Source organism: Nansenia antarctica (assembly GCF_963989245.1).
Source record: "Nansenia antarctica genome assembly, chromosome: 1".
NCBI classification, from domain to species: domain Eukaryota; kingdom Metazoa; phylum Chordata; class Actinopteri; order Argentiniformes; family Microstomatidae; genus Nansenia; species Nansenia antarctica.
In genome coordinates, this window is record NC_137674.1 from 21,977,563 (window position 1) to 21,987,562 (window position 10,000).

Below are 10,000 nucleotides of genomic sequence, written 5' to 3' on the forward strand. Positions count from 1 at the left end.
ATCTGACTTTAAGCCTGGTGGTGACTTGAGTGTCCCTGCCATCGCCATGTTTTTAGATTTTAGTGTTGAGACCTCACGTTGCGTGAGATATGATAAATTATTGTAGCGCGAGATCAGGCCACGAGATCTCGTTGCGGGTTGAAGCTGCAAGCAAAAAAATAAATAAATAAAAATATTTTAAAAAATGAAAGATCGATCTCGGGATTTATGAATCGATAATCGCTCATTTAATGAAGATCGATTCAGAATCGGGAAATCGATTTTTTGAACCCAGCCCTAGTAGGTAGGTAGATAGGTAATAGATAGGTAGGTAGGTAGGTAGATAGATAGATAGGTAGGTAGGTAGGTAGATAGGTAATAGGTAGGTAGGTAGGTAGCTAGATAGATAGATAGATAGATCGATAGGTAGGTAGGTAGGTAGGTAGGTAGGTAGATAGGTAGGTAGGTAGGTAGATAGGTAATAGATAGGTAGGTAGGTAGGTAGATAGATAGATAGGTAGATAGGTAGGTAGGTAGGTAGGTAGATAGATAGGTAGGTAGGTAGGTAGATAGGTAGGTAGGTAGGTAGGTAGATAGGTAGGTAGGTAGGTAGGTAGGTAGATAGATAGATAGATAGGTAGGTAGGTAGGTAGGTAGGTAGGTAGGTAGGTAGGTAGATAGGTAGGTAGGTAGATAGGTAATAGATAGGTAGGTAGGTAGGTAGATAGATAGATAGATAGATAGATAGATAGGTAGGTAGGTAGGTATGTATGTCACAGCCACACGTGCACACACACACACAGCCCAACAAGGACACACACACACACACACACACACACACAGCCCAACAAGGACACACGCTGTGAAACACGCCGTCCCTCTGACTCACCAGGCTGCTGTTACACACCACCTTCCTCCTTCCTCCAAAATACAGGTCTGTCCTGGGGCTGGAGGGTCTGGGGGTTGTAGTCTTATACAGGGGGGGTCTGTCCTTGGGGGTCTGTTAGAGGGTCTATAGTCTTATACAGGGGGGGTCTGTCCTGGGGGGTCTGTTGTCTATCGTCTTTTTCCGTTGATGTTTTCACCTTGTCAAGGGACGTCAACCCTAACACAGAGAGATCCGCTCAGAGAGCCCCTCCCCCTCCCCCTCCCCTCCCCCCGTCCATCACCCAGTCGGAGGCGGTTACACAGCGCTGTGTGAGGGACGTCTTCTTACAGCGGTGATGTCCTGTGTTCACGTCCACGTCAGCGGCTTTCTGCACCTCCATACCTCCGTACCTCCGTACCTCAGTCTCTCAGTCTCTCAGTCTCTCAGTCTCTCAGTCTCTCAGTCTCTCAGTCTCACAGTCTCTCAGTCTCTCAGTCTCACAGTCTCACAGTCTCACAGTCTCTCAGTCTCTCAGTCTCTCAGTCTCTCAGTCTCTCAATCTCTCTGTCTCTCAGTCTCTCAGTCTCTCAGTCTCTCAGTCTCACAGTCTCACAGTCTCTCAGTCTCTCAGTCTCTCAGTCTCACAGTCTCTCAGTCTCTCAGTCTCTCAGTCTCTCTGTCTCTCTGTCTCTCTGTCTCTCAGGGTTGGTTTGCTGGAAGGTTTCCACACATTAACATTCATTGCTGTAATAGGCTGAGGAGGTGTGTTACGTTTTAAAAAGTACAAAATAAATCAATCATTACATGGAAGAAAATGTTTAAACACAGACGTAACCAGCTGAAGTATTCGTCTCTACATAATGATGTAATTACAATATTTATAAACTCACTGGAAATGTTGCTCCTGTAAGCATTTGGATTGAATGTAATCATAATGAAATAGCTACTATTCACCAGGGGAGGCTGGGGGAGGTAGAACACCAGGGGAGGCTGGGGGAGGTAGAACACCAGGGGAGGCTGGGGGAGGTAGAACACCAGGGGAGGCTGGGGAAGGTAGAACACCAGGGGAGGCTGGGGGAGGTAGAACACCAGGGGAGGCTGGGGGAGGTAGAACACCAGGGGAGGCTGGGGGAGGTAGAACACCAGGGGAGGCTGGGGAAGGTAGAACACCAGGAGAGGCTGGGGGAGGTAGAACACCAGGGGGGAGGCTGGGGGAGGTAGAACACCAGTGGAGGCTGGGGGAGGTAGAACACCAGGGGAGGCTGGGGGAGGTAGAACACCAGGGGAGGCTGGGGGAGGTAGAACACCAGGGGAGGCTGGGGGAGGTAGAACACCAGGAGAGGCTGGGGGAGGTAGAACACCAGGGGAGGCTGGGGGAGGTAGAACACCAGGGGAGGCTGGGGGAGGTAGAACACCAGGGGGGAGGCTGGGGGAGGTAGAACACCAGGGGAGGCTGGGGGAGGTAGAACACCAGGGGAGGCTGGGGGAGGTAGAACACCAGGGGAGGCTCCCCCAGCCTCCATTCCTACCTCCCCCAGCCTCCCCTGGTGTTCATGTAGTAATTTAGTAATTTAAACAAGCTGAACATTTAAACAGCCTCTCGTCTCCTGTTTGCTCTCCCAAACTGCTCTCAGCAGTCGTACATGAAACACATAGTTACTCAGGTGTTTAGTAACCTTGAGTCATGCCAGATTATATCACGCGCTGCTCTCTACATTATGCATATTTACTCCCATCATGTTTAATTCATCTCACCTTGTACTTCCACCGCCTTCCACAGTTGTCTGAGTTCTTTTTATGTATTATTATTATTATTCTTTTTATTATTATTATTATTATTATTATTATTATTATTATTATTATAATTATACCTTTTATTCCAGACAAGGCCGGCGGTTGCTATGGCACCCGGTCAGAACTTTTAGATGTATTCTTCTTCTGCATTGTATTTTTACATCCGCAGTTATTTGCGTTGGCTAGCACACCCCCAACCCCCTCCCCCCTCCCCCCACACACACACCCCACCACCCCACCCCCCCCCAGGCCCCATGGGTTGGTCTTCAGCCTTGCTACCTTACTTGCTACTAGCTTATAGAACACACACACACACACACACACAGACACCCCCCCCCCCAAGGCCCCATGGGTTGGTCGTCAGCCTTGCTACCTTACTTGCTACTAGCTTATAGAACACACACACACACACACACACACACACACATAGACACACACACACACACACACACACACACACACACACACACACAGCTACAGCCTGTCACTCTTTCCATCACTTAAGTGCGGCATGCTTTGGGGACGTTACAGCACTTAAGATGATCCAGCAGAGAGCCTGAGAGAGCTGTCACCAGTAGAGAGGGAGGGAGGGAGAGAGAGAGAGGGAGAGAGAGAGAGAGAGCGAGAGAGAGGGAGAGGGAGAGGGAGAGGGAGAGGGAGAGGGAGAGAGGGAGAGGGAGAGAGAGAGAGACACGTTGATGGTTATCATATTTGCCAGTCAAACCATTATATGTGATTGATCTGTTGAATTAATTTGTCAAGTGTCTCTTCACTGCCGTACTTCACACACACACACACACACACACCCCAGACACACACTCGCACACACCCCAGACACAGACACACACACACACACACACACACACACACACACACACACCCCAGAGACACATACACACACACACACACACCCCAGAGACAGGAGAGGAAAAAGGCTTGAGAAACGCGGCTCTGCTGTCATCCAACAAAAGAATGAAATGAGCGCTGGGTTAGGGTTAGCTGGCTTGTCTGCTGGCTTGTCTGCCACGGACCTCCTCAGTGAGATAAGATGGAGGACAGGTGTGAAGGTGTGGAGGTTGTGACTCACTGTGGGTTACATAATAATAATAATAATAATAATAATAACTTTAATTTATATAGCGCCTTTCAAAAGACCCAAAGACGCTTTACAATTCAAGGGAAATGATCAGACAGACAAAACAGAAAACAAACAAAACAACACTGAAACAATGACTAGGGGCCAAAGGCCTTGGAGAACAGATGGGTTTTGAGGGCTAGTTTGAAGGAGCCCAGGGTGGGGGCGTTGTGGATCACTGTGGGGAGGGAGTTCCAGAGCGTAGGTGCGGCCACGCTGAAGGCTCTGTCCCCAAAGGTCCATAGGTTGGTGCGGGGGGTGGATAGCAGGCCCATGTCTGCGGACCGCAGGTTCCGAGAAGGGGTATGTTAGAGGGGAGGAGGTCAGTTAGGTACTGGGGGGCGCAGGTGTAGGTGAGGAGGAGGATTTTGTAGGTGATGCGGGACTTGACCGGGAGCCAGTGGAGGTGAATGAGGGTGGGGGTGATGTGCTGCCAGGGCTTGGTGTGGGTGAGGACCCTGGCAGCTGAGTTCTGCACGTACTGGAGCCTGTCCATCATCTAGCTGGTGACCAACTGACATCTTACTGCGGTGTCCAAACTACCCTGCCTCCCTAACTACAGCTTTCTCTGCTAAATAATCATGTTTAAAGAACAGATGGAGGGAGGGATAATAATAATAATAATAATAATAATAATAATAACTTTATTTATATAGCACTTTACGTCAAAGTGCTTTACAAGTACAATAGGTAAAAAACAACACATTTTAAACAATATAAAAACAGCTATTTCAATTTAAAAAACACACAATTTCGCACCGCAAATATAATAGGTAAAAACAAAAATTTTAAACAAATTTAAAAACAACTATATAAAAACACACATAAATTACAACAGCACAAAAAAACAGCCTATGACATGTAGACAACACAAAACAGGTGGGTCTTTAGCTTATTTTTAAACACTTCTACTGATTCTGCCTGTCTGATATCCAGTGGAAGACGGTTCCAGAGAGTTGGTGCCCGGAAAGAGAACGCACGCTCACCGATTGTCTTTCTTCTATAGGAATAATGAGCAGGGCAGAGCCTTGTGAGCGCAGAGCCCTTGAGGGCACATATGGGACGAGAAGGTCCTTTAAATAAGAAGGAGCAGTGCCATTTATAGCTTTGTATGTTAACAGGAGCAACTTGAAATCCGCTCTAACATGGACAGGGAGCCAATGAAGGGAGGCCAGCACTGGTGAGATATGGTCGGATTTCTTGGACCCAGTCAAAATGCGAGCTGCAGCATTTTGGACCATTTGTATGCCATGGAAGCTCTTTTTTGGCAATCCCGACAAAAGGACATTACAATAATCTAATCTGGATGTCACAAAAGAATGGATCAGAACCTCAGCATCTTCAAAAGAAAGGATTGATCTAATCTTGGCAATTCTTCTGAGGTGAAAGAATGCTATTTTTATGGAGGGAGATGGAGGGAGACGAGTCTTTAGATTGAGATGAACGGGCTGAGATGAAGGAATTAAACCCCCTGGATGGACGTGGGGAAAGGCTCCTTATGATGTTCAGACCCGTCATCTCACTGTCATGTGACGAGGGGAGATTACGCCACACAGAGACAATCACACCCTGGCTGTGCCTCTAACAGGATGTGGCGTTTAGTACCTCAGATATCCCACAATTCACCAGACATTTGCACCAGGAATGAAAGCCGTGTAAATGTAGATTGTCAGGAGTGATCGTATCTGGAGATGAGCAGCCTAAACGGCGACGTTTATCTGAACAGGAAGTTGTTGTTAAGGAGAATGAAGGTTGTATGGAGCTCCTGGCTGCTACACAAACACACACACACACACACACATCCACACACACACACACACCACACACCACACACACACACACACACACACACACACACACCACACACCACACACCACACACACCACACACACACACACACACACACACACACACACAGACACACACACACACACACAGACACACACAGACACACACACACACACACACACACACATACACACAGACAGATCTCATCTGAATACAGACAGAGAGATGTTCCTCAGGCTAATGTAGTAGCATGATGCACCTGTAGGTGGCCCCTCTGACCCAGACATAACCTGTCATAACCTGTCATAACCTGTCATAACCTGACATAACCAGACATAACCTGACATAACCTGACATAACCAGACATCACTATACATAACCAGACATCACCAGACATCACCAGAAATCACTATACATCACCAGACATCACCAGACATCACCAGACATCACCAGACATGGAATTTCATTATCGATTCACCTGACATCACCAGACATCACCTGACATCACCAGACATCACCAGACATCACCAGACATCACCTGACATCACCTGACATCACCTGACATCACCTGACATCACCTGACATCACCTGACATCACCTGACATCACCTGACATCACCTGACATCACCTGACATCACTACACATAACCTGACATCACCTGACATCACCAGACATCACCTGACATCACCAGACATCACCAGACGTCACCTGACGTCACCTGACGTCACCAGACGTCACCTGACGTCACCTGACGTCACCTGACGTCACCTGACGTCACCAGACGTCACCAGACGTCACCCGACGTCACCCGACGTCACCAGACGTCACCCGACGTCACCCGACATCACCAGACATCACCTGACATCACCATACATCACCTGACATCACCAGACATCACCTGACATCACCAGACATCACCTGACATCACCTGACATCACCAGACATCACCAGACATCACCAGACATCACCAGACATCACCTGACACCACCTGACATCACCTGACATCACTACACATCACCAGACATCACCTGACATCACCTGACATCACATGACATCACATGACATCACCAGACATCACCAGACATCACCTGACATCACCAGACATCACCAGACATCACCTGACATCACCTGACATCACTACACATCACCTGACATCACCTGACATCACCAGACATCACCTGACATCACCAGACATCACCTGACATCACTATACATCACCTGACATCACCTGACATCACTACACATCACCTGACATCACCAGACATCACCTGACATCACCAGACATCACTATACATCACCAGACATCACCTGACATCACCTGACATCACTACACATCACCTGACATCACCAGACATCACCTGACATCACCATACATCACCAGACGTCACCTGACATCACCAGACATCACCAGACATCACTACACATCACTACACATCACCACACAATACCAGACATCACCAGACATCACCATACATCACCTGACATCACCTGACATCACCTGACATCACCTGACATCACTACACATCACCTGACATCACCAGACATCACCTGACATCACCATACATCACCAGACATCACCTGACATCACCAGACATCACCAGACATCACTACACATCACTACACATCACCACACAATACCAGACATCACCAGACATCACCATACATCACCTGACATCACCTGACATCACATGACATCACCAGACATCACCAGACATCACCTGACATCACTATACATCACCAGACATCACCTGACATCACTACACATCACCTGACATCACCTGACATCACCAGACATCACCTGACATCACCAGACATCACCTGACATCACTATACATCACCTGACATCACCTGACATCACTTCACATCACCTGACATCACCAGACATCACCTGACATCACCAGACATCACTATACATCACCAGACATCACCTGACATCACTACACATCACCTGACATCACCAGACATCACCTGACACCACCTGACACCACCTGACATCACCTGACATCACCAGACATCACCAGACATCACTACACATCACTACACATCACCACACATCACCAGACATCACCAGACATCACTACACATCACTACACATCACTACACATCACTACACATCACCAGACATCACCAGACATCACCATCACCAGACATCACTACACATCACTACACATCACCAGACATCACCAGACATCACTATACATAACTATACATCACCAGACATAACTATACATAACCGGGGGCGCTTAGGTGGCGTAGCGGGTTAAGCGCTGACCATGTAACCGCAGGGTCCCCGGTTCGAATCCGGCCGGGGACATATCCTGCATGTCATCCCTCCTCTCTCTCTCACCCATCCTTCCTGTCTAAATCTTCACTGTATCTGTCAAATAAAAATGAAAACTATACATAACCAGACATCACCAGACATAACCTGACATAATATAACCAGACATGACATAACCAGACATCACCATGTTCCTGTTCCTGCTGCTGGCCGTTTGTTTCTGTCTGAAGAAACTAGTGTCACTCTGTAAACAAGTGAATGTCTTGTCAGGCTGGTTGTCAGGCTGGTTGTCAGGCTGGTTGTCAGGTGAACAGCTGGTGAGGTGAAGCGTGCAGCACCACTGCAGCTGAGAGCGCTGGAGACGACAGCTCATAACCACAACCCCCATCATGCATCTGCAACCCCCATCATGCATCTGCAGCACCCTAACCCTTATCACACCACCTCCCTTCATCACATCCCTTTATCACATCACTTTATCACATCCCTTTATCACATCCCTTAACACACATCTCAGCCTCCCTCAACCTCTCAGCCTCTCTTCCTCTCTCAGCCTCTCAGCCTCTCCTCCTCTCTCAGCCTCTCCTCCTCTCTCAGCCTCTCCTCCTCTCTCAGCCTCTCTTCCTCTCTCAGCCTCTCCTCCTCTCTCAGCCTCTCAGCCTCTCCTCCTCTCTCAGCCTCTCTTCCTCTCTCAGCCTCTCCTCCTCTCTCAGCCTCTCCTCCTCTCTCAGCCTCTCTTCCTCTGTCAGCCTCTCCTCCTCTCTCAGCCTCTCCTCCTCTCTCAGCCTCTCTTCCTCTCTCAGCCTCTCCTCCTCTCTCAGCCTCTCAGCCTCTCCTCCTCCCCCAGCCTCTCAGCCTCCCAGCCTCCCCAGCCTCCCCTCCTCCCCAGCCTCCAGGTTGGGCCCCGGGGTCTGGGAGGTAGTTGGGTTGTAATCAGCTCCGTCTGTCAGGATGGAAATAGAGGAAGAGAGGAAGAGAGGAAGAGAGGAAGAGTGCAAAATCAGGAGGAGACAGTGCCAGGCTGTCAAGTGACTCACCCGAAGGTCTGGGGGCGGGGGGTGGGGGGGGAGTTATACAATATGGGCCAAATGCCAGACAATATACCAAACCTGTATTGTGTTTGGTGTAATATTTCCTAACCTGACCCTGACCCTGACCCTAAACCACCGCACTGTTCATCTCCAGTCTGAGCTGAGCCCTGTCTGGCTGTTCTGTCTGGCTGTCCTGTCTGGCTGTTCTGTCTGGCTGTTCTGTCTGGCTGTCCTGTCTGGCTGTTCTGTCTGGCTGTCCTGTCTGGCTGTTCTGCCTGCCTGTCCTGTCTGGTTGTCCTGTCTGACTGTTCTGTCTGTCTCTGTCCTGGCTGTTCTGCCTGGCTGTTCTGCCTGGCTGTCCTGTCTGGCTGTTCTGTCTGGCTGTTCTGCCTGGCTGTCCTTTCTGGCTGTTCTGTCTGTCTGTTCTGTCTGTCTGTCCTGTCTGTCTGTCCTGTCTGGCTGTCCTGTCTGGCTGTTCTGCCTGGCTGTCCTGTCTGGCTGTCCTGTCTGGTTGTCCTGTCTGGCTGTCCTGTCTGGCTGTCCTGGCTGTTCTGTCTGGCTGTCCTGTCTGGCTGTTCTGTCTGGCTGTCCTGTCTGGCTGTTCTGTCTGGCTGTCCTGTCTGGCTGTCCTGTCTGGCTGTCCTGTCTGGCTGTTCTGTCTGGCTGTTCTGTCTGGCTGTCCTGTCTGGCTGTCCTGTCTGGCTGTTCTGTCTGGCTGTCCTGTCTGGCTGTTCTGCCTGGCTGTCCTGTCTGGCTGTCCTGTCTGGCTGTTCTGTCTGGCTGTCCTGTCTGGATGTTCTGTCTGGCTGTCCTGTCTGGCTGTTCTGCCTGGCTGTCCTGTCTGGCTGTTCTGTCTGGCTGTTCTGTCTGGCTGTCCTGTCTGGCTGTTCTGTCTGGCTGTTCTGTCTGTCTCTGTCCTGTCTGGCTGTTCTGCCTGGCTGTCCTGTCTGGCTGTCCTGTCTGGCTGTTCTGTCTGGTTGTCCTGGCTGTTCTGTCTGTCTCTGTCCTGGCTGTTCTGTCTGTCTCTGTCCTGTCTGGCTGTTCTGTCTGTCTCTGTCCTGGCTGTCCTGTCTGGCTGTTCTGTCTGTCTCTGTCCTGGCTGTCCTGCCTCTGCCCTGCACCTC